Source organism: Capra hircus, chromosome 6 (assembly GCF_001704415.2).
Source record: "Capra hircus breed San Clemente chromosome 6, ASM170441v1, whole genome shotgun sequence".
NCBI lineage: Eukaryota > Metazoa > Chordata > Mammalia > Artiodactyla > Bovidae > Capra > Capra hircus.
The window spans coordinates 73,212,677-73,239,122 of NC_030813.1; positions in this window are offsets into that span (position 1 = coordinate 73,212,677).

Consider the following 26,446-nt stretch of genomic DNA (forward strand, 5'->3'; position numbering starts at 1 on the left):
GTTTGCCATGAAGTGATGGGACCAGATTCCATGATCTCAGTTTTCTGAATGTTGAGCTTTAAGCCAACTTTTTCACTCCACTCATTATTAGAGAAATCCAAATTAAAACCATAGTGAGGTCTCACCTTACACCTCAGAATTGGTGATCATCAGAAAGTCTACAAATAATAAATGCTGGGGAGGGTGTGAAGAAAAGGAAACCGCTCTCTTAAACTGTTGGTGGGAATGCAAATTGGTGTAGCCATGTGGCAAACAGTATGGAGGTCCCTTCAGTTCAGTTCAGTTCAGTCACTCAGTCATGTCTGACTCTTTGTGACCCCATGAATCACAGCATGCCAGGCCTCCCTGTCCATCACCAACTCTTGGAATTCACTCAGACTCATGTCCGTTGAATCGGTGATGCCATCCAGCCATCTCATCCTCTGTTGTCCCCTTCTCCTCCTGCCCCCAGTCCCTCCCAGCATCAGGGTCTTTTCCAATGAGTCAACTCTTCGCATGAGGTGGCCAAAGTATTGGAGTTTCAGCTTTAGCATCAGTCCTTCCAATGAACACTCAGGACTGATCTCCTTCAGAATGGACTGGTTGGGTCTCCTTGCAGTCCAAGGGACTCTCAAGAGTCTTCTCCAACACCACAGTTCAAAAGCATCAATTCTTTGGTGCTCAGCCTTCTTCACAGTCCAACTCTCACATCCATACATGACCACTGGACAAACCATAGCCTTGACTAGATGGACCTTTGTCGGCAAAGTAATGTCTCTGCTTTTGAATATGCTATCTAGGTTGGTCATAACTTTTCTTCCAAGGAGTAAGCATCTTTTAATTTCATGGCTGCAGTCACCATCTGCAGTGATTTTGGAGCCCCCCCCCAAATAAAGTCTGACCCTGTTTCCACTGTTTCCCCATCTGTTTGCCATGAAGTGATGGGACCAGATTCCATGATCTCAGTTTTCTGAATGTTGAGCTTTAAGCCAACTTTTTCACTCCACTCATTATTAGAGAAATCCAAATTAAAACCATAGTGAGGTCTCACCTTACACCTCAGAATTGGTGATCATCAGAAAGTCTACAAATAATAAATGCTGGGGAGGGTGTGAAGAAAAGGAAACCGCTCTCTTAAACTGTTGGTGGGAATGCAAATTGGTGTAGCCATGTGGCAAACAGTATGGAGGTCCCTTCAGTTCAGTTCAGTTCAGTCACTCAGTCATGTCTGACTCTTTGTGACCCCATGAATCACAGCATGCCAGGCCTCCCTGTCCATCACCAACTCTTGGAATTCACTCAGACTCATGTCCGTTGAATCGGTGATGCCATCCAGCCATCTCATCCTCTGTTGTCCCCTTCTCCTCCTGCCCCCAGTCCCTCCCAGCATCAGGGTCTTTTCCAATGAGTCAACTCTTCGCATGAGGTGGCCAAAGTATTGGAGTTTCAGCTTTAGCATCAGTCCTTCCAATGAACAGGACTGATCTCCTTTAGGATGGACTGGTTGGATCTCCTTGCAGTCCCTTATAAAACTAAAAATAAAGTTATTGTATGATCCAGCAAAACCTACTCCTGGGCATATATCTGGAGGAAACTCACTTGAAAAGATACATGCATCCCAATGTTCACTCCAGCACTTACAATAGCCAAGACGTGAAAGCAAGCTAAATGTTCATCAAAAGATGAATGGATAAAGATATGATGTGTGTGTATTTACACACACACACACACACACACACTGGAATGTTAGCCATAAAAAAGAATGAAATAATACCATTTGCAGCAATATGAATGAACCTGGATATTATCATACTAAGTGAAGTAATAGGTCAGATAGAGAAAGACAGATATCATTTGTTATCACTTAAATCTAAAAAAAATGCAGAATCTAAAAAAAAAATGATAAAAATGAACTTACAAAATAGAAACAGACTCACAGAGTAGAGAATTAATATTTTGTTACTAGGAGGGAAGGGTATAGGGGGATAGATTGGGAGTTTGGGATTGACATGTAGACACTTCTATATTTAAAATATTAATAGGTAACCAACAAAGATCAACTGAATAGCACAGGGAATTCTGCTCAATATTCTGTAATAATCTAAATGGGAAAAATATTTGAAAAGAGAATAAATACCTATGTATGTATAACTGAATCACTTTGCTGTACACCCGAAACTAGCACAACATTGTTAATCAACTATACTCCAACATGAAATTAAAAATAAAGTAAAATCACATCTGATTAAATTAAAAAGGAAAGCAGCCTAAGTGTCCATCAATGGATGAATGGATAAAGATGATATGTGTGTGTATATGTGTGTAACACACACAATGGAATGTTACTCAGCCATAAAAAAGAATGAAATAATGCCATTTTCAGTAACATGAATGGACCTGGAGATTATCATCCTAAGTGAGGTAAGTCAAAAAAAGAAAGACAAATACTCTACGATATAATTTACATGTGGAATCTAAAAACTGGTACTAATGAACTTATGAATCAGAAATAGACTCACAGACATAGAAAACAAAATTATGGCTACCAAGAGAAAGTGAAAGTCACTCAATCATGTCCGACTCTTTGCGACCCCATAGATATAGTCCGTGGAATTCTCCAGGCCAGAATACTGGAGTGGGTAGCCGTTTCCTTCTCCAGGGGATCTTCTGAATCCAGGGATCAAACCTAGGTCTCCCGAATTGCAGGTGGATTCTTTATTAGCTGAGCCACCAGGGAAGCCCAAGGTTACTAAGTTGGGGAGGGGATAAATTTGAAATTTAGTATTTACAGGTACATAAAATAGATAAGCAATAAGGACCTACTGGGAAATATATTTAATATGTTGTAATAACCTATAGTGGAAATGAATCTGAAAAATAATATGTATATGTATAACAATCATTTTACTGTATACCTGAGATGTTGTAAATCATCTATACTTAAAAAAGTCAATTTTTCAGTTTAAGATTTTTGAAGACTTTGAACATTTATCTTTGAATTTCTCTTTATTGTTGGCTTTGATCCTGAGAGTACATGCTACTCACGCCTGTGGATGTAAAAAAAATTTAGACCCCAAACCCCATCCAGATTCAAAATGTCTAGAACTTGGACACTGATATTTAGCAATAATTTCTACAGATGATCCTGACGTTCAGTGATACTGGGAACAATTGCTCTGGATGGTGTACTTTTCTTCTGTGACAGTATTTCTAGAGTCCATTTCTCACAGAGCTGAATTTGAGGCTCTCATTGTTTCTGAAGTTTATATCATTATAAACATGGCTATGATTTTCTACCACCCTAGTAAATTATTAGTATTAAAATTTCAATTTATGAATGGGAACTTATATTGATTTTCTTTTTTTTGGAAGTTAACAAGTGTTGATCTCCAGTATCTATTTCATTTTCCTCCTCTTTTCATCACAATAGAATTTTTCTGCTGCTTTACACAGCTGCTCAGCAAAAGACCACAATTCCCAGTCTTTTTTGTAGCTAGCCCACATGAATTGGTCTGGCCAATGGGATGTGAGAGGAAGTAATACGTATAAATTAAGATCATTCCTTTACAAGGAAAGAAGCTTGTCCCACGCTTTCTTTTTTCCTTTCCTGCTGGAGTGCCACCATATTGACTGATACAAACCATCATGTGACAGAGAAATAAAGCTCTATCTTGTTTAAGCCCCTATATTTCTGTCTTTTGTTACAGAAACTCAGCTAGCACAACAAGGCTGATAACAATCTAAATTATATATAATAAAAATAAAAATTATAATACTAGTTTCCCTGGATCTCATTTCTTTTGCTTATTATCCACACCACAGCACAGTCTTTCCACAATGAGGTCCTTCTGAGCTGGGATCAAGTCTTATGCATTCTTTCTAATTCTGAAAGTCTGGTATTGCTAGCTACACCTGTCTACTCAATAGCTATATGTTGAAGAATGCCAATCTGTCTACACTCTAAAATAGAAAAAAGAGGATAGACAGTTTCATTCAGAGACAACTGAATTTTGCATTTGCAAAGTGATAGAATCACAGAGGAACATAATGACTGAGGATCACACTTGGTTGTGAAAACTCATATTTTCTTCTGGGGCACACTGTTGGCTTACATCTTTTAGGTTTCCCAGGAGTTAGGTGTAGTCACATGACTGAATGTTCCATTCTTCTGTTAGCTCATTCTGTCTTTGAATCTCCTTATTTGCCTTCACTCTAACTTCTATTCCTGTATTTTTCTCTTCTCATGCTAACTTCCCTTTATGTGTGTTAGTTGCTCAGTCGTGTCCGACTCTTTGCGACCCCATGGACTGTAGCCCGCCAGGCTCCTCTGTTCATGGGATTCTCCAGGCAAGAATACTGGAGTGGATTGCCATACTCTTCTCCTGACATAGGATCTTCCTGACCCAGGGATTGACTCCTGGTCTCCTGCATTGCAGGCAGATTCTTTACTGTTTGAGCTATAGGGAAGTCCTAGACTCCAACTTCCCTTGGAGTCTAGTAAAATCTGGGTTCTCAAAATCTATCTCATGCTTCTTCTCAATTGAGAAACAGTTTTTTCCTTTGCTTCTTCTAACCCTATTACAATTTCTGACCATGCCCAACATTTATCTTGCAGGTTGCCTTTAGAGAGAAACTTGATTTAGAAAAGTGAGGTCGCACTAAGTGCTTGCTTTCTGCTTCAAGTGAATTTCTGTTTTGTTGCTTCCTTCAGTATTGCTTTTATGTACTTGTTATCTTCAGTCTCTTTTGGACTGTGTTCCACATTTCTGGACTGGGGAAAAGTATGCCTGAAAGAGCACAGTAATATCTTTTATAACATCCCGTTTTCTCTGACAGCATAATGCCAGCTGCAATCTTTGTTTTTGTTTGTTCCTCAGTTTTTCTTATAGTAGGAGCACTTCTGTATTCCTGACTCGGTCGGCCTTGTCCATTGTCAGGGGCTAATTATAGCATTTGTCCGTGGAACTGAAACTAACGCACATTAATGAGCCAGTGAGTGCTCACTAATGGAATGGCAAGTGCAAAACTTGAGGCATGGACATCATTTCAAGAGGCTTACTTCTTTGCAAAATAAAAGACTGATGGTGTAAGAAGATTCTCATGTGAATGTCCAAAGTTCAGTTTTGAATGTCACATGCTCATATGGGTAGTCTTCAAAATATATTGTACCTGCATACTGTTTGTCAGACTATGGATTTGCTTGGATTTGCTGCTAACAGAAGGCACCTCAGCTCTTTAATGTGACTCACCTCAATTCAACCTAGCCACCATTTAGGATTCCAGTCAACTCCCAGTATATTCCCTGAATACGTCTCTATTCATCTTTGCCTGAATATGCTACCTGTATTCAGGTAACACAAGCTCCTGTGACAAGTAGACCCAGAATACACAATGAGTTCAAACACAATAGAGGTTTGTATGTTTCTCATTCACTGAACTGTTCAAGGAGGGTGTTCCCACTGGGTAACAGGGATCTCCTCCACGAGGCCATTCCTAGTTTTGAGCTGTGTAATAACAGATACCTATCATTTTAACATACCATACAGAATAATTTCACTGCATTGAAAATTCTTTTTGGTGGATGTATTCATCCCTCCTCCACCATTCCATCCTTAGGAACCACTAATCTTTGTCACCATAGCGTTGCCTTTTCCAGAATGTCATATTGTTGGAATTAAGCAGTATGTAGTCTTTTCAGATTGGCTTCTTTCACTTAGTAATATGCATTTAAGTTTCCTCTGTCTTTTCATGGTTTGATAACTTAATTTATTTTTAGTGCTGAATAATATTCCATTATCTGGATAGACCACAGTTTCTTTATCCATTCACCTACCATCTTGCCCATCTAAGTTTGGGTTATGAATAAAGTTGCTATAAATGTCTGTGTACAGTTTTTATGTGGATATAAGTTTTCAACTCCTATGGGCAAATACCAAGAATCACAATTGCTGGATTATATGGTAAGAGTTGGTCTTTCCTGGTGGCTCAGATGATAAAGATTCTTCCTTCAATGTGGGAGACCTGAGTTTGATCCCTGAGTTGGAGGGATCCCTTGGAGAAGGGAATGGCACCACTCCAATATTCTGACCTGGAGAATTCAATGGGCAGAGGAGCCTGACAGGCTAGTCTGAGCATATTTAAATTTATATTTTTTATTTTAACAAACTTTTAACTTTAGAATATTTTTGGATTTACAGAAAATTTGCAAATATACGTAGTGTTCCAGCATATTCTTTACCTAGTTTTCTTCTATGAATTTTTTTTGGTAACTATGCTTAATTTTGTAAGAAACTGCCAAACTGTCGTCCAAAGTGACAATACCATTTTACATTCCCACTAGCAATGAATGAGAGCTCCTGTTTCTCCCCATCCATACCAGCATTTGGTGTTGTCAGTGTTCTGGATGTTGGCTGTTATCTAACAGGTGTGTAGTGGTATCTTGGGCTTCCTAGGTGATGCCGTGGTGAAGAATCTGCCTGCCAATGCAGGAGATTCAAGAGATGTGGGTTTGATCCCTGGGTCAGGAAGATCCCCTGGAGTAGGAAATTGCAACCCACTCCGGTATTCTTGCCTGGAAGATTCCATGGACAGAGGAGCCTGGAGGGCTACAGTCTATGAGGTCGCAAGGAATCAGACACGACTGAGCGATGGAGCACAGTGGTATCTCCTTGTTGTTTTAGTTTGCCTTTCCCGCATGAGAAATAGTGTGGAACATCTTTTCAGATAATCTGTGTATCTTTGATGAGATGTTTGTTCAGATCTTTCTCCCATTTTTACAACCAGGATGTTTGTTTTCTTACTGCTGAGTTTTAAGAGTCCTTTTTATATTTTGGAGAGCAGTCCTTTATTAGATGCAATAAATAAATATTTTGGAAACTTTTTTCTTGCTCTGTGACTTGTCCTCACATTTCTCTCCTCTCTTTTGATCATTTGTGCTTTTTACCTAAGTTTAAATATAAAAATGGACAAACTGGGGTGGAAAAATAAATATAACCCGTATCCTAAACATGATAATGAAATTCTTCCTTTACACAGTACACCTGGACATGGCTGTGCTCCATAAGACCTTACATGAGTTGAGCCAGACAGTTTCTCTGTCTCATATGCACTGCTCTCCCTCTCTCCCACTCAGTTGCAATTCCTGGTCTTCTGGATATCTGTTAGAACACTGGGCTAACTCATTTCTAGGGCCTCTACTTATACTTATACTTCCCCTAGGACTCTTTTCGATCTCATTCTCTTCATACCATCTTTTGCAAAGCAGAAATTTTATTTTTAATGAAGCCCAGCCCATCAATTATTTCCTTCATGGATTGGGCCTTTGGTGCTGTATCTAAAAGGCCTCTCCAGACCCATAGTCATCTAGCTTTTTCTTTATGAGATCTTAATTACATCACTTTCCTGTCTTTTCTTCATTTCCTTATCTTAAAAATGGTGGAAGTACTGCATAATATTGTGAGGTTAACTGAGATAACATATTTGGAATTTCCTGTCAGGACCTTCTATACAGTAGATACTCAATAAATGTTAATGCTGCTGCCTTTTGTCTCTTCCACTATCCTCTTCTTAGTCAATATAAAAAAAGTTGCTGAATTGAACTGTAAGCCTTCATAGCATTATAGTAATAGGACTTCAAGTTAACAGTGTGAACTCCTGGTATATGTAGCATGAGCTACAGAGACCAGGACAGAAGGCCCGCTTGAAATAGTGTCAGTATGTTGGCTGTGCAGGCAGTCTCCAGGCTCTAGAGGACTCATCGCCTGTTTAACGAAATGTGTTTAACTCTAGCCAAGCTTGCAGCTGCCTCCGGCGACCTCTGAGAATTGTGTCACACCATGCAATGGCTGCTTTGTCGCAGATAAGGCCAGAGGCAGCAGGCAGAGCTCAGGCCAGTGCTGTGTCCCTACCTGACCCACTTAAGCCTCCCCCAAGGACTACTGGGGTACTGAGGTGAGAAGAGAGGGGCTAAGGAGAAATCCAGTATCAGAAGAATGGCCTAAAATATGTAATATGTGGTGCCATCAGTATGGGTTTATTCAGATACCTACAGCTTTTCAGGTACTTGGGGAAGTAAGATTTTTCTAGCCATGGCCATTTACCTGTGTGAAATGGAGAAAAGGAAACCAAGGAATGTAGACTTTTCACTTATTATTATTCTTGCCTCTTGACTTCTCCCCCAGTGGAATATTATCACTGTCACACTGGAGTGGGGAACCAGCCTGGCCTGAGGGACCATGTGAATAATGATTAAGGACGAGGCCTTAGGGCCAGAGCATCCTCAGAACTTGCTTCTCGTGTGATTTTGAGTCACCAAATCTCTGTGTGCCTCAGTTTTCTCATGTGTAGGATGGGCCTAATTACTGCATAAGGCTCTTCTAGGATTGCATGAGTTAATATATATAAGAGCCTTAGGACAGTCTCAAAGGGAGTTTCCATGTAAGTCTGTTAAATGAATAATATTCATATATGTATAGAGCTGAAAAACCACTTTCCTTCCTTCCTCACCAGGCTCCACAGTGTATTTATTATACTCATGGTAGGTGTGTGCACGCATGCTCAGTTGTGTCTGACTCTTTGCGACCCCATCGACTGTAGCCCGTCAGGCTTCTCTGTTCATGGGATTTCTCAGGAAAGAATACTGGAATGGGTTGCCATTTCCTCCTCCAGGGCATCTTGCTGACCCAGGTATCGAACTCACGTCTGCTGTGTTTCCTGCATTGGCAGGTGGATTCTTTACCACTGCGTCATCATCACCTGGGAAGTCCCCATGGTAGGTGAGGCGCCTCCAAACCCTTTAGCATTTACCACAGTTTGGTTCAGACCCATTTGGTATGTGAAATGTACTTAGTAAGTAAGTAAGTGTTAGTCGCTCAGTCGTGCCCGACTCTCTGCAACCCCATGGACTGGAGCTCACCAGGCTCCTCTGTCCACGAGATTTTCCAGGCAATGATACTGGAGTGGGTTGCCATTTCCTCCTCCAGAGGATCTTCCCAACCCAGGGACTGAACCCAGGTCTCCTGCACTGCAGGCAGATTCTTTCTGACTAAACTGAAACTATATCTCAAAAAAGGTATTGTGGGGATGGGGTAGAAATTTGAGAGAGAATTTACCACAAAGAAAGAGTCTAGCTTATCTAGGAAGACAGATTTCTGAGGTTTAGAGAGGAGTAGATTCCAGGTACAGGATGGTGGCTGGGAACCAAATGTATCCTGCCTGCCTATTGTGGCAGTGTATCCTTGCCTTGGGAAGAAACAAACTGTGTCTGAAACCAGACACATCCCCCATTAATGGAACAAAATGTAGAGCAAGAGAGAGCCTTCCTTTATTTCAGAGGACTGTGGAGCACTCACAGGGCATTGATGACTGAGGGACTGGTTTCTGGGATGACCACAAGAGATATGGATCTCAGCATGGTTAGAGGAAGAAGATTGTGCTGAGCAATTCATGCCCTTTGGGCCAACTCAGGTGCTATAGATAGCCAGGATGACTTCCTGTCACTGGCTGGGTTCTCTGGAAGTAGATGCTGGGGTGGAGTTTGCTATGCAGGAATCAGTGCCTGCGGAGGGAAGTGGCAGGAAATAGGATTGGGCAGATAGAGAAGTTAAACTGATGGAGGCCACACAAAGCCTCGGTCAGTCCTATTGGGAGTTCTGGGTTGCACATGGTTCATCAGAGTTGTCTTGAGTGGGCTGAAGTGGTCGAGCCTTTACATCCCTCCTTAATCTGCCACCAGGCTTCCCTGGTGGTTCAGACAGTAAAGAATCTGCATGCAAGGTGGGAGACCTGGGTTTAATTCCTGGGTAGGAAAAATCCCCTGGAGAAGGAAATGGCAACCCACGCCAGTATTGTTGCCTGGAAAATCCCACAGACAGAGGAGCCTGGTGGGCTATACTCCATGGGTTTGCAAAGAGTCAGACATGACTGAGTGACTAACATTAACTCCACCAGCTGCTGGGTGTAGGCTGCCTTGGGAGGAGTGTGCCCTTGAGTAACATGGCTCTTTGCAGCTGAGGCCAAACCCTGATGGCAGGGACAAACCCTGCCCTGAAAGGGACACTCTTCGTGTCCACCAGAATTCATACAGGTGGTGGAGAAGGGGATTCTCAGAGATCTGGGAGAAGGAATGGGAGCTCTGCCAGGGACTGGTGCTCCTATATTAGCAAGTAGGGCTTTAAAGCTGATGAAATATGTCCAGTTAATATTAATATGACCTTGTTCATACCCATGACCTGGCGAGATCTGGGACATTCAAGTTACATATGTTGACTGTACACTTTTATAATAAAAATAATTGAAATAATGAAAAAATGATCTAAAATTCCACCACTCTCTCTAGTCACCTGTTCCTTCTGGTCTTTATCAAATATGTCTGTAAATTTTATAGAGTTCAGTTTTATCTTGTTTTTATGCTAATTTGAAGACTTAGATCTATAAGTCTAAACACTATGTGGGAAAAATGGTGGTAATGAAAGAGGTGTAACCTGGACAGTGTGGGCGAGGAGGTGTGGCATATATCACTGCTCAGCTCAGGCATCAGGTAAAGAATTGGCCTGAGGAATAAATACTCCTATAGCTCTGACTACGAACTCCAACCACCTTTTTAGAAAAATTAATCTTTATGATTAAGTGGTGGTGTTGATATCAAGAGCAATGTTCTTGAAGTCTTATAGCAGCCTGTTTCCTCTGAGTCATCAGTACAGTTTCCCTGAGCTTGTTAGTTTTTGCATGTTGGCCTCATAACAGGCAGCTGCATTTTGGGTTGATTATTTTCATTTTAAAAAATAGGCTGCTCACACTGCATTAAATTTTTATAGCTACTGTGTTCATTGATCAGATCACTCTGTTAGCAGTTACTATTCCAGCTGTATATTTTAATTACACTTGAACAATCAGCCTTTCTTTAGTCCTTGAGTAATTCGCTGAGTTTAATTTGTCCTTTTGTCTAATTCCAACTTAAATTATTTCATTAGTGTTGGCAGTCTTCTATTACACACCCTTCCTAGTCTTTTTCAATCAATTTCTTGCCGTTTTAATTATGCAGAACAGTCAATAAAGTTGATGCCAACAAAAGAACTATCAAGGCAAATGATTATGAAGAATATGTATGTATAAGATATATTTTATTAATGACTATCCATTGCATTTATGCCAAAACATTAGCTAATTAATTTATATCGTACCCCATAAGAATGGTCAGCAATTTAATTTTTTGTTTAGTTAATGACAAACTGTGGCACAGAGAAACTATATAAACTGTTGGAAGCTGCACAACAAGTGTGAGGAAAATGATTAGGTATTTCTGGATCATGGAGGCGTTGAAATATATGATTTATTTGAAGATAGTAATAGCTGGTAAAAATAGTAATAATTAGTAATAATAGTAATTAGATTTGGATCAAAACATTGACTTCTGATAACCATTTATTTTCATATCTATTAGAGACTACAGACAGAGAAGGCAATGGCACCCCACTCCAGTACTCTTGCCTGGCAAATCCCATGGATGGAGGAGCCTGGTAGGCTGTGGTCCATGGGGTCGCTAAGAGTCAGACACGACTGAGCGACTTCACTTTGGCTTTTCACTTTCATTGGAGAAGGAAATGGCAACCCACTCCAGTGTTCTTGCCTGGAGAATCCCAGGGACAGGGGAGCCTGGTGGGCTGCCATCTATGGGGTCTCACAGAGTTGGACACGGCTGAAGCGACTTAGCAGCAGCAGAGACTATAGAAGGAAGGGACCTAAGCTTCAAGTTCAGAGGTTTTAAATTGTCTGACTATGGGCTGTATCTGACTCATAGTTCTGCCTTTTGGATCTACACTATTATGTGCTTTTTAAATTTGTATTTGAATGCCTTTAAAAGGAATATGAACTCTCCAGTTTCCTACTTCTGCCTTGCAGTCTTGTATTTGGCCTGCTTTGCACATTTAAGTTCCTGTCCTGATCCTCTGGGGCTTCCTTGGTTGCTCAGATGGTAAAGAACTCTCCTACAATGCAGGGGACTCAGGTTTAATCCCTACGTCGGGAAGCAAGAAAAGTATTTCATTATCTTTTTGGATTATGGAAATAAAGACTTAAAGCTATAATATAGATCCATGAGGGACATAATAAGTTTCCTAACACTTAGAAAGTGTGTTATTTTGGTATGGGATAGAAATATTAGCTATGAGCATAAAGTTGCTGTTCCAGTCTCAGCTATGTCAGTAACTAGAGACTATTTGACTCCATGGGCTTTGGTTTCCTCAGAGTATTGTGTTAGATAAGCTTTAAATTCCCCATTAGCCCTAGGATCCTACAATTCTTTCATGAACTCCAATTAAAGAATATACAGTAGTAGAAAGATAAGCCATTAGAGTAAAATTCTATTGTTCTAGGCAATTGGTTGTCTTCTGGAAGCATTTTGAAATTAAAGTTTGACATCCTCATCCATCTTTTTAGTTGGAGAGGAAATTTGGAAATATAGCATCTAGGGACGTAAGTGAAAATTGCTCAGTTGTGTCCAACTCTTTGTGACCAATGGACAGCAGCCTGCCGGGCTCCTCTGTCCATGGAATTCTCCAGGCAAGAATAAAGGAGTGGGTTGCCATTCCTTTCTCCAGGGGATCTTCCTAACCCAGGGATCGAACCCAGGGACTCCTGCATTGCAGGCAGATTCTTTACCATCTGAGCCGTCTAGGAAGGTAGTTATTAGTAAGTACACTCATAAACACGTAAAAGATCTCTAGGCAAAACTAAATGGATAATTCAGAGATCTTGAAAGTCTCTTATTGCTTTGAGAAGGGTGTTGCCAAGACACTGATGTCATGTCAGCTAGACTATGAGCTCCTTGAGGACAAGGTCTCTCTTTCTTTCATCTGTTTTCTGTGTGCTTAGTATGTTGTCTGATACATAGTAAGTGTTCAACAGATGTGGACTAAATTTCAGTATTCAGAGGAGGACTTCAGAGTCCTTGTGTTGGGAGGAAACTTAGAAATCGTGTCCAGCCTCTCTTCCCAATGCAGAAATTGTCTCTACGATATCCTTGGAGGTTGCTCAGTAGGCTGTACTAGCTCACCCAGTCATTCATTCCATGAATATGTTGTGTTGTTTGGATCACAACAAACTGTGGAAAATCCTTCAACAGATGGGAATATCAGAATACCTTACCTGTCTCCTGAGAAACCTGTATGAAGGTCAAGAAGCAGCAGTTAGAACTGGACATGGAACAACAGACTGGTTTAAAATTGGGATAGGAGTATGTCCAGGCTATATATTGTCACCCTGATTATTTAACTTCTGTGCAGAGTACATCATGTGAAATGCCAGGCTAGATGAATCACAAGCTGGAATCAAGATTGCCAGGAGAAATATCAACAACCTCAGATATGCAGATGATACCAATCTAATGGCAGAAGGTGAAGAGGAACTAAAGAGCCTCTTGATGAAGGAGAGTGAAAAACCTGGCTTAAGACTCAACATTCAAAAAACTAAGATCATGGCATCTAGCCCCATCACTTGTTGGCAAATAGATGAGGAAAAAGTGTAAACAGGGGCAGATTTTATTTTCTTTGCTCCAAAATCACTGTGGATGGTGATTGCAGCCACAAAATTAAAAGATGCTTGTTTCTTGGAAGAAAAGAGATGACAAACCTAGTGTACTAAAATGGAGAGACATCACTTTGTCGACAAAGTTTTGTGTAGTCAAAGCTATGGTTTTTCCAGTAGTCATGTACAGATGTGAGAGTTGGACCATAAAGAAGGCTGAGAACCAAAGAACTGATGCTTTTGAACTGTGGTGTTAGAGAAGACTCTTGAGAGTCCCTTGGACTGCAAGGAGATCAAACCAATCAATCCTATAGGAAATCAGTCCTAAATATTCATTGGAAGGACTGATGCTGAAGCTGAAGCTCCAGTACTTTGGCCACCAGATGTGAAGAGCAGGCTCATTGGAAAAGACCCTGATGCTGGGAAAGATTGAGGGCAGGAGGACAGAGGATGAGATGGTTGGATGGCATCACCGATGCAATGGACATGAGTTTGTGCAAACCCCGGGAGAGAGTGAAGGACAGGGAACCCTGGTGTGCTCCTGTCCATGGACTTGCAAAGAGTCAGATATAACTTAGTGACTGAAAAACAATGTATTGAGTGTCTCTATGTATAGGAATGATTCTAGAATACAGTAGTGAATCAAAGACGTATAGGCCCTATACTGGGAAGCCTGCCATTTCAACTGGAGCATGATTAGTGATGGGTATACACTATGTGTGAATGCTCTCCACTCCTCCAGTGACCAACTCTCAGTTCTAACAAACTTCTTCTCTGATGATACCAGCATCAGATCCCCCTGGGACTTTCCCTGTGTCCCAGCACATTGTTCTAGGACCTCCAGTGTTCCTGAGGTTGTGTGCACTTATGCCATTTGTCACCCAGCCTTTACCTTGAACTCAGTTTCAGCTACCATTTAACATCTCCTGAACCACCAGCATGTGGAAACTTACTTATGCCAATGGCCACATTCACCTTCAGAGCCACCAGGCTTATGCTTGGTCCTGGGAGTAGGGGCAGGAGAATATATTCTAGTCTACTCATACCCTTCTTGGTTGGGCAGAAAAAACCAGTAATGGCAGTCATATTGGGGAACACTGCCTTATAGCTCAGCTTCCTGGGGGGTTTTCTCTCTTGACAGAGGCCATTCAATCCTTTCTCCAAAGTCTCAGGGAATACCTGGTTGAAAACTTGGTAATATCTTTTTGGAGTCGCTATTAAGGAAAATCTGAAATGATTATGGATAGGGAACAATATGGCTGAGGGGCGGGCAGGGCCTGAACACAGAATCATGAAACATGTCCAGTTTCAAGAACACATGGTTCAAAGTCTTCAGCCGCCACTTGCATCCTCCACAACTGATTGTTCAATCAAATATAGCTCTTTAGAATGGCATCCTGGCTCTCCATGTTTTGCTCATAAGTACCTTTCTACCTTCATCTCCTACAATTTGCTCTATAGCCTTTGCTTTGGTTAAACAGAACCTTCCACTATTTACTTAATCATCGTCATATTTTCTTCCTCCTATTCTTTGCTTAGGCTTTTCTCTCAGTTTGGAATCCTTTGCCTTTACTTAGAAGATCTTTCTTTCCTTCCTCTCTCTGCATATCCAAAGCCTACCCATCATTTAAAGCCCATCTATGAAGCATTCTGTAATTCATAATGGTTTTCTGTTTCCTATGACTTCCTTCCCAGCTGTAAGTCCTCTGTCCCTATTCTGAGCTTCTACAGAGCCTGATCTCTGTTTCTCTTTCTGTATCAGCTTTCAAATAGAATATAATTGTCATAGTCATTAAATGGTAATTATACCAGCTTAAACTCCTTGGAAACAGGGCCCTTGTTTGACATCTTTAAATTTTCTACAGGGCAGGTTGAGTGCTTTGCACTTAACAAATACTAAATACATTGAATAAATTACTCTAAGGAAAAGACCAAACAAATATAAATATCTAAACATGACTGTGTAAGATGAAGTCACTGTATAGGCCAGTTTCAACCCAGGCTTTAAAAATTAAAGACACTTGTCTGCAATTTCAAAAATACTTGCAAAAAGCAATTTTAATCTTTAAACAAACAATCTCTCAAAAATACAAAGAGCAAGGCAAAGAGCAAGCACAAAACTAAAAAGAGATTTACCTTTACAATGTACAGCATAACTTCTTAGAATCATCTTTTTCCATCATCCTCTTAAAAAATATCTTAAAGGCTTTTACCTCCACACCCTAATTAAAAGAGAACACAGGAGAACATACTATGGTGTTGGTACCTGATATCCTCTTTCTGAACCGGGCCTTTGGAGCAGACAACCTCAAGTCAAGGCAGTGCGCCCCAGGACAGTTAGGTGAAACTGAGTCCTGCTGCTGGTTGGCAGCCATTAGCTCTCAAGCTACAAGCAAAAAAATGAAGAGCGAGAGTCTCCTGAGCCATTTACTACCTGTGATGACAGGCCTCCCCATCCCCTTGTGTGAGGTGACAGTAAGCATTTTTCAGCTTGTGCTTTCAGAATGTAACTCGCGTAGTATTTTTTATTCCAGCGCTGCTTGGCTTGCTTCATTTGCTTTTATGACAGTGCTTGGGTACGATTAAATGACAATTTAATGTGTATAATAACTCATTTAAAGTTTTAGCGAGGGCTTGAATGAAGGTGATGGGGTTTGAGCACATATTCAAGAAAATGGTACAATTTAAACTAAGCTAGGGGCAACTTAGAACCATTACTTATTTTGACAGAAGAACAGCTCCATTTTCTACATTCTTTCCCTTCTCCTTAGTGTTCTCTCTCTCACTCTCCGTTTTTATATATAGTTTCTACTTTTTGATTGTATAGGGGACAATGCTGGGAAATCTGGGCTTAACATCATTCTGTGTACTTTAGTTTTTTCCTGGGATTCATAAGCTATTTGAAGAATATATTGTCACTGAAACTCCTCTTATCCCAAGGCTTTATGAACCAGGAAGAATATGAGGTGGTGGGAGTAAGAGTTCATCAGGTCTGGAACATGGGCAAAGGGTCCAGAATCTTTTTCTCTTCCTGTCAGAACATGAGGAGAGTGTAACTTGTCATCTGTTTGCCTCATACATGCCTCCTGTGGATGGTCAGATGGTGTTTGATGACTTTGCTACCATTCAACGAGCAGTTGGTGGAGAAGAGAGGTGAATAGGAGTTGGGTTCACCATCCTCTGCAGGAGCTTCTGGCTGAACCCAGGGGCTTGGCTGATGGGAGCAGGCAGGCACCAGGACTCCAGATAGGATGACTGATGCCTGCTTCAGCTAACTACTCTGGTTGTGGCCTAGGAGGAGTGGGGAGCAAAGAGAATCCTGACCCAATACGTTTTTCCAGCTTTAAATATTCCCTGCAAATGGAAGTGCCAAAAAAACATCTTCTGAATAGATTGGAGCCATAGCTCCAATCCACAGCTTTTGGGTCTTAAACTCTTACCAGTCTGCTGATGACCGGGTGTCTGTACTAAGTTTGGTAAGAACATGGCGACCTCCAAGAGGCTGTGGACCACCAAGTTGCCTAAGGAGGGATGAGCTGGCCCAGATCGGAAATGGAGCAGGTCAAAACTCTCATGCTGTTCCTGTGGTTGTTCTTTTACAAATTTATGAGAAACCTCCACACAGTTTTCCATAATGACTGTAACGACTTGTATTTGCATCAGTAGAACATAAGGATTTCCTTTGCTCTCCAGCCTCACCAGCACTAATTATCTCAAGTAGTTGTGATCAAACTACTAACTGGTAAGAGTTGATGTCTCATTGTGGTTTTGATTTGCATTTCCATGGTGATTAGTGATGTTAAGTTCTTTTCTTGTTGTAATTCAGTGATTCAGTTGTGTTCGACTCTGTGACCCCCATGGACTGCAGCATGCCAGGCTTTCCTGTCCCAGAGCTTGCTCAAACTCATGTCCATTGAGTCGGTGATGTCATCCAACCATCCCATCCTCTGTCATCCCCTTCTCTTCCTGCCTTCAATCTTTCCCAGCACTAGGGTCTTTTCTAATGAGTCGGCTCTTAGCATCAGGTGGCCAAAGCATTGGAGCTTCAGCTTCAGCATCAGTCCTTCCAGTGATATTTAGGACTGATTTCCCTTAGGATTGATTGGTTTGATTTCCTTGCCGTCCAAGGGACTCTCAAGAGTCGTATCCAACACCCCAGTTTAAAAGCATCAATTCTTTGTTGCTCAGCCTTCTTTATGGCCCAACTCTCACATCTGTACATGACTACTGGAAAAACCATAGCTTTGACTATATGGACCTTTGTTGGCAAAGTAATGTCTCTGCTTCTTAATAAGCTGTCTAGATTTGTCGTAGCTTTTCTTCCAAGAAGCAAGCATCATTTAATTTCATGAGTGCAGTCACCATCTGTAGTGATTTTGGAACCCAAGAAAATGAAGTCTGTCACTGTTTCCATTGTACATTTTCATGTACCTGTTGGCAATTTGGATGTGTTTGGGAAAATTCTACTCAGGTCTTTTGCCCACTTTAAAACTGCATTATTTGTGGGTATTTTTGCACTTGAATTGTATAATTTCTCTCTATATTTTGGATAGTCACCTTTGTCAAATGTATAGACTGTATATTTTCTCCTATTCCCTGTTTGCCTTTACATTTTGTTTTTTTTTTTTCCTTTGCTGTCAGAAGCTTTTTGCTGCTGCTGCTGCTAAGTCGCTTCAGTCCTGTCTGACTCCATGCGACCCCATAGACAGAAGCCCACCAGGCTCCCCTGTCCCTGGGATTCTCCAGGCAAGAACACTGGAGTGGGTTGCCATTTCCTTCTCCAACGCATGAAAGTGAAAAGTGAAAGTGAAGTCGCTCAGTCGAGAATGACTCCTAGCGACCCCATGGACTGCAGACTACTAGGCTCCTCCGTCCATGGGATTTTCCAGGCAAGAGTACTGGAGTGGGGTGCCATTGTCTTAGTTTGATGTTAATCATTACATATTAAAGCTGTGTTTTAATTTTTAAGTTAGTCCTGGGAAAAATAGTTTTTTATTTTTTCCTTTCATAACTGTCTATTGGCTCTAGACCAATTAATAACTACAATTTAATGATTTTAACTTTATTAGCAGTCTGTATTTACTGCTGATCAGAATATTCTTGCAGAAGGTGGAGGAAGTCAGGTTTCAGTGGCTTATTTCCTTCCTCTTTTGGAGGTGATGAGTATGAGTGCCAGTGCCTTGACACAGCAGACCTTGAAGGGTGCTGCTGAGAGAGCTCTGGAGGGGAGTAAAAACGGCAAGGGAGGCTGAGAGTCTCCTTTCGGCAGAAGCCTTTCAGAGCCAACTGGAAATGAGTGTCTTAATTACATATGCTCTTTTCATGTTTTGTTTGTTTCCTACATGAGGAGGCAATTAATTTTCACAAAGCACAGCAACCATATTTTGGAGTGTCAAGTTTTAAAGTCATTTTGTTTGCATCTCAATGGCCATTTTCAAAATAGAGGCGAAGAGGGGTGGTTTGCACATTCCAAGAATAGCAGGGTAGCCAGAACATCAGTAGGGATGCCACTTTATAGGGCAATCAGAAGGAGAAGCTGAAATCACAACCTCTCATTTATCCACTAGTAATAATGCCGAGTGAATTACAGGGTGCTTTTCTGGCAGGAGTGTTTGTTTCTATAGAACAGGACTAGGTTTAAAAATGCATGTTGGGTTAGCAACCCTATTTCCCCTTGCCTGAGGGATGAACACTTCTTTTGTGCTCACTGGCTAATTGTGTGTATGTGTGTGTGTGTGTATGTATGTGCACACACACATACTCACACGTGTTGTCAGGGCGGCGATGGGTGGGAGAGGGTGATGCAGGAGCACTGTAGGAAATAGGTAGGGACGCACATGTGCTCCCAGTCCCACGGCTTTTCTTTCTGTGTCTTTTCCTTGGTGCCAAATCTGAGCAGTAGGTGTTAGGAGAGAGAAATGGGCTCATGGTGGAAGAAAGATGAAAAAGACGGAGGACGACAAGGGGGTTGTCTGCTCTTTGTCTTTATCACCAGGGGCCTAACACTTGACTCTGAATGCTAAATTTCAGTACTTAAAAAAAAAAATTCAACTTCATTTTAATTTCTGTCTTAGAGGACTTAGCTGAACGCTGAACGTTTGATCTAATCAAGATTACGCTCAGCACTGCTTTCAGTCTTTGCTGAGAGCTCTGTTGAGTTATTTATTAACTCAATGGCTTAAACAGAATTAAGAGGGCAGCCACAAATCTAAGAGAGTGAGTCTAGACCCAGGCAGGCAAGGGGAAGAGAGTGGGCCTGTTTTATCTTGGGGCTAGAGGGCCCTGGTCAGTATGACAGTGACCTCTAGACTGAGGGATGTTTTTGATGAGAAGTATGAGGATCACTGTCATCAGCGTAGAATGGACAAATAGTTCGTGAGTTTTAGCAACAGTATAAAAGCTATTCCTCATTAGGAAGAACTTGGCACTTGGGGGCATGTGCTCCCTTTGGAACAGTGGAGGCCTCTGAAAAAGAGTGTTCGCCTCATTACTTGCCCCCATAGCAAAACATTACCTGCTTACACATGGCTGCATCTAAGGTCCAACCCCGCCTTTCCTGAGATGTGTGACCCAGGAAGCCTGGGCCAGGTAGCCTTAGACATGAAACTGGTAAGAGGACGTCCAGTTATTGGCATGTGAGGAGATCTCTGATTTCTATCAAGATAGTAGTACTTAAGGTGATTTCTCTGAGTCTTATTTTCTTGATAATTCTTTTCTGAGCCTCTTACTTCTAACTAGAGCTGGTCATATCTGTGTACCATTCTCTTTCCTTTCCATTTCTGATAACGCTCTACTGTGCTGTGCTTAGTTGCTCAGCCTTGTCCGACTCTGCATGACCCTATGGACTGTAGCCCACCAGGCTCCTCTGTCCATGGGATTCTCCAGGCAAGAATACTGGAGTGGGTTACCATGACCTCCTCCAGAGGATCTTTCTGACCTAGGGATCAAACCTGCGTCTCTTACTTCTCCTGTATTGGTGGGTGGGTTCTTTACCCCTGGTGCCACCTTCTGATAATACCTTCCTTTAATTTTGATGCTCTTCACTGTGGTGAAGGGACAGATAGCAAATGCTCCCTTCTCTCTAACAGTCTGTGGCTCTGTCACTCCCAGCATCTCTGTGAAGCTGCAGCTATCGTGGCTTATCTGGGGTGAGATGTGATAACTGGATATGATAGCTTCTGAATCCCCCAGTCACATGCTCTGGCCCATGTAAGTATTTGGTTATAGCAGTTAAAATCTCAACATATGCTTGTGTCCTGTGTCCCCAGAAACAGGAGCTGAAGTCCTAGATGTTTATACATTAGTCTGTGGCACCAAACATGTTCCAGAGTGGAGGGATGTGCAAGTGTCTGTTCAGTTGTGTCCAACTCTTTGTGATCCCATGGACTATAGCTTGCCAGGTTCCTCCTTCCATGGAATTCTCCAGGCAAGAATACTGAAGTGGGTTGCCATTTCCTACACCAGGGAATCTTCCTGACCCAGAGATCAAATTCACATCTCGATCTGTGTCTCCTGCATTGACAGGTGGATTCTTTAGCACTGAGACACCTGGGAAGCCAGAGTGGAGGGATGCCCAGGGTTAAATCACAGCAAGTCTATCATGTTTTCCTCTGAGCAAATCAGCCCTTCTTCCAGCAAAGTAGGCTAGGTAATTGTTTTCATTTTCAGAATGAAATGACTGATTTACAAACCAGTCCCTAAGCTTCCTAAATCCCCCCAACAAAGCTCTTGACCGGGTATAGGTAAGAGGACACTGGGTGAAGGATGGCAGAGGGCTGTTGTCTTCTGTGTTTAAGGACAGAGCCATGAGGAAGAATATGGGCTGACAGCCTGTGCTTCAAGACAGTCAGTCTTGAGGAAGGGATGCTTTCAAAAACAAATCACAAGAAGGCACTGTTTGCCAAACTCTTCACCATCTGCACAAAATCCCATATATGCTGTAATCCTTATATATCCAGATGCTATGAGTCCTATTGCACATTGAAAAGCCAGCACAGGGGCTGAGTGAAAATCTAATGGCAATCCGTTAGGTCAAGTTATTCCGTTAGCATTAAACTCTGACACTCCTGGATCATGAAGGATCATGATTGTGTTTTGGGAACTTATTGGAAGCAGGGAAAATAGGGGTAGGACGGCGGATTTTGCTTTGCTTCTCCCCTTTCTCTTGTATGCTGCTCTCATGGTTGTCTAGGAAAGGTAGGGAAGCTGATTACAAAGAAAAGCAGCAAATTTCAGGGAATTGATACACTCTTATGAAAAGAAAGGCAATATAAAATGTCCCCCAAATGTAAATGCAAAGTGTAGAATTTGTCTTTGGGCTGTCTTCAAGAAACGGACTTAAATCCAATTGCTATGGCTACATGGGACTCATCTGATCAGCAAGGCTTCTGTTCCACAGAGGCTAAAACTGTTTTGTTTTCAAAGGGGAAAACATATCTGTGTTTGCCCTCCTTTGCTTTGTAAAATTGAATTGCAGCGAACTCATGAATAATAGAAAGAACACTAAGGACTGTGAAATTAACAGTCATGAAACAGAATTTCTAAAAGGGGAAGCTTTATTGGAGGAAGACACACTTCAACCTCCTTTAGACAGGGTTTTGGAAACTGGGACATCTTTGCACTGGAGGGTGAAATAAGAAGTCCAATTTGGCTCCTGCTTTCAGGAAGGTGACAGTTTTCAAATCCTTTCAGTTCAGTTTACTTCAGTTGCTCAGTTGCGTCTGACTCCTTGCAACCCATGGACTGCAGCCTCCCTGTATGTCACCACCTCACGGAGTTTACTCAAACTCATGTCCATTGAGTCAGTGATGCCATCCAGCCATCTCATCCTCTGTTGTCCCCTTCTCCTCCTGCCCTCAATCTTTCCCAGCATCAGGGTCTTTTCAAATGAGTCAGCTCTTCGCATCAGGTGGTCAAAGTATTGGAGTTTCAACTTCAACATCAGTCCTTCCAATGAACACCCAGGACTGATCTCCTTTAGGATGGACTGGTTGGATCTCCTTGCAGTCCAAGGGACTCTCAAGAGTCTTCTCCAACACCACAGTTCAAAAGCATCAATTCTTTGGTGCTCAGCTTTCTTTATAGTCCAACTCTCACATCCATACATGACTACTGGAAAAACCATAGCTTGACTAGATGGACCTTTGTTGGCAAAGTAATGTCTCTGCTTTTTAATATGCTATCTAGGTTGGTCATAACTTTTCTTCCAAGGAGTAAGTGTCTTTTAATTTCATGGCTGCAATCACCATCTGCAGTGATTTTGGAGCCCCCCAAAATAAAGTCTGCCACTGTTTCCCCATCTATTTGCCATGAAGTGATGAGACTGGATGCAAAGATCTTCGTTTTCTGAATGTTGAGCTTTAAGCCAACTTTTTCACTCTCCTCTTTCATTTTAATCAAGAGGCTCTTTAGTTCTTCTTCACTTTCTGCCATAAGGGTGGTGTCATCTGCATATCTGAGGTTATTGATATTTCTCCCGGCAATCTTTATTCCAGCTTGTGCTTCCTCCAGCCCAGCATTTCTCATGATGTACTCTGCATATAAGTTAAATAAGCAGGGTGACAATATACAGCCTGACGTACACCTCTTCCTATTTGGAACCAGTCTGTTGTTTCATGTCCAGTTCTAACTGTTGCTTCCTGACCTGCATACAGATTTCTCAAGAGGCAGGTGAGGTGGTCTGGTATTCCCATCTCTTTCAGAATTTTCCACAGTTTATTGTGATCCACACAGTCAAATGCTTTGGCATAGTCAATAAAGCAGAAATAGATGTTTTTCTGAAACTCTCTTGCTTTTTCCATGATCCAGTGGATGTTGGCAATTTGAGCTCTGGTTCTTCTACCTTTGCTAAAACCAGCCTGAACATCTGGGAGTTCATGGTTCATGTTTGCTGAAGTCTGGCTTGGAGAATTTTGAGCATTACTTTGCTAGCCTGTGAGATGAGTGCAATTGTGCAATAGTTTGAGCATTCTTTGGCATTGCCTTTCTTTGGGATTGGAATGAAAACTGACCTTTTCCAGTCCTGTGGCCACTACTGACTTTTCCAAATTTGCTGGCATATTGAGTGCAGCACTTCCACAGCATCATCTTTTAGGGTTTGAAATAGCTCCACTGGAATTCCATCACCTCTACTAGCTTTGTTCATAGTGATACTTCCTAAGGCCCACTTGATTTCATATTCCAGGATGTCTGGCTCTAGGTGAGTGATCACACCATCATGATTATCTGGATCATGAAGATCCTTTTTGTACAGTTCTTCTGTATATTCTTGCCACCTCTTCTTAATATCTTTTGCGTCTGTTAGGTCTATACCATTTCTGTCCTTTATTGAGCCCATCTTTGCATGAAATGTTGCCTTGGTATCTCTAATTTTCTTGAAGAGATCTCTAGTCTTCCCCATTCTATTGTTTTCCTCTATTTCTTTGCACTGATCACTGAGGAAGGCTTTCTTATCTCTCCTTGCTATTCTTTGGAACTCTGCATTCCAATGGGTATATGTTTCCTTTTCTCCTTTGCTTTTTGCTTCTCTTCTTTTCACAGCTATTTGTAAGGCCTCCTCAGACAGCCATTTTGCTTTTTTTACATTTCTTTTTCTTGGGAATGGTCTTGATCCCTGTCTCCTGTACAATGTCATGTACCTCCATCCATGGTTCATCAGGCACTCTGTCTAGCAGATCTAGCCCCTTCAATCTATTTCTCACATCTACTGTATAATAGTTAGGGATTTGATTTAGGTCATACCTGAATGGTCTAGTGATTTTTCCTACTTTTTCAATTTAAGTCTGAATTTGGCAATTAGGAGTTCTTGGTCTGAGCCACAGTCAGCTCCCAGTCTTGTTTTTGCTGACTATAGAGAGCTTCCCCAACTTTGGCTGCAAAGAATATAACAAATCTAATTTTGGTGTTGCCCATCTGGTGATGTCTATGTGTAGAGTCTTCTCTTGTGTTGTTGGAAGAGGGTGTTTGCTATGACCAGTGCATTCTCTTGGCAGAACTCTATTAGCCTTTGCCCTTTTTCATTTTTTGGGTATTAATTCTAGAAAGTCTTGTAGGTCTTCATAGAACTGTTCTACTTCAGCTTCTTCAGCATTATTGGTTGGGACAGACTTGGAGTACCGTGATATTGAATGGTTTGCCTTGGAAATGAACAGAGATCATTCTGTCATTCTTGAGATTGCATCCAAATATTGCGTTTTGGACTCTTTCATTGGCTATGATGGCTACTCACATTCTTCTAAGGGATTCTTGCCCACAGTAGTAGATATAATGATCATCTAAGTTAAATTCACCCATTCCAGTCCATTTTAGTTCACTGATTCCTAAAACGTCGACTTGCACTCTTGCCATCTCCTGTTTGATCACTTCCAATTTGCCTTGATTTATGGACCTAACATTCCAGGTTCCTATGCAATATTGCTCTTTACAGCTCCAGACCTTGCTTCAATCACCAGTCACATCCACAACTCCGTGCTGTTTTTGCTTTGGCTCCGTCTCTTCATTCTTTCTGGAGTTATTTCTCCAATGATCTCCAGTAGCATCCTGTAAAATCCTTTAGGTTACGTAGATATTTCTTAATTTACAAAGATCTTGTGTAACACAATGAAGCTATGAGCCATGCCCTGTAGGGCCACCCAAGATGCATCATAGTGGAGAGTTCTGACAAAACATGGTCCACTGAAGAAGGGAATGGCAAACCACTCCAGTATTCTTGCCTTGAGAACTCATTAGACAGTATGAAAAGGCAAAAAGATATGACACTGAAAGATGAGCCCCCAGGTTGGAAGGTGTCCATAAAGCTACTGGGAAAGAGCAGAGGGCAGTTACTAGTAGGTCCAGAAAGAATGAAGTAGCTGGGCCAAAGTGGAAGCAAGGGTCAGTTGTAAATGAGGCTCAGTTCTGGTGGTGAAAGTAAAGTCTGATGCTATAAAGAACAATATGGCATAGGAACCTGGACTATTAGGTCCATGAATCAAGATAAACTCAACGTGGTCAAACAGGAGATGACAAGAGTGAATATCAACATTTTACAAATCAGTGAACTAAAATTTCGGTATTGACCATCCAGTGATGCCCATGTGTAGAGTCTTCTCTTGTGTTGTTGGAAGAGGGTGTTTGCTATGACCAGTGCATTCTCTTGGCAAAACTCTGTTAGCCTTTGCCCTGCTTCGTTTTGTACTCCAAGGCCAAATTAGCCTGTTACTCCAGGTATCTCTTGACTTCCTACCTTTGGGTTCCAGTCCCTATTATGAAAAGGATGTCTTTTTTGGGTGTTAGTTCTAGACGGTCTTGTAGGTCTTCAAAGACCATTCAACTTCAGCTTCTTCAGAATTCCTGGTCAGGGCACAGACTTGGATTACTGTGATATTGAATGGTTTGCCTTGGAAACGAACAGACATCATTCTGTTGTTTTTGAGATTGCATCCAAGTACTGCATTTCGGTCTCTTTTGTTGACCATGATGGCCACTCCATTTCTTCCAAGGGATTCTTGCCCACAGTAGTAGATATAATGGTCATCTGCGTTAAATTCACCCATTCCAGTCCATTTTCAGTTCAGTTCAATCACTCAGTCATGTCCGACTCCTTGCGACCCCATGAATTGCAGCACACCAGGCCTCCCTGTCCATCACCAACTCCCGGAGTTCACCCAAACTCATGTCCATCGAGTCAGTGATGCCATCTAGCCATCTCATCCTCTGTTGACCCCTTCTCCTCCTGCCCCCAACCCCTCCCAGCATCAGAGTCTTTCCCAATGAGTCAACCGTTTGCATCAGGTGGCCAAAATATTGGAGTTTCAGCTTCAGCATCAATCTTTCCAAAGAACACCTAGGACTGATTCCTTTAGAATGGACTGGTCGGATCTCCTTTCAGTCCAAGGGACTCTCCGGAGTCTTCTCCAACACCACAGTCCAAAACCATAAATTCTTCAGCACTCAGCTATCTTCACAG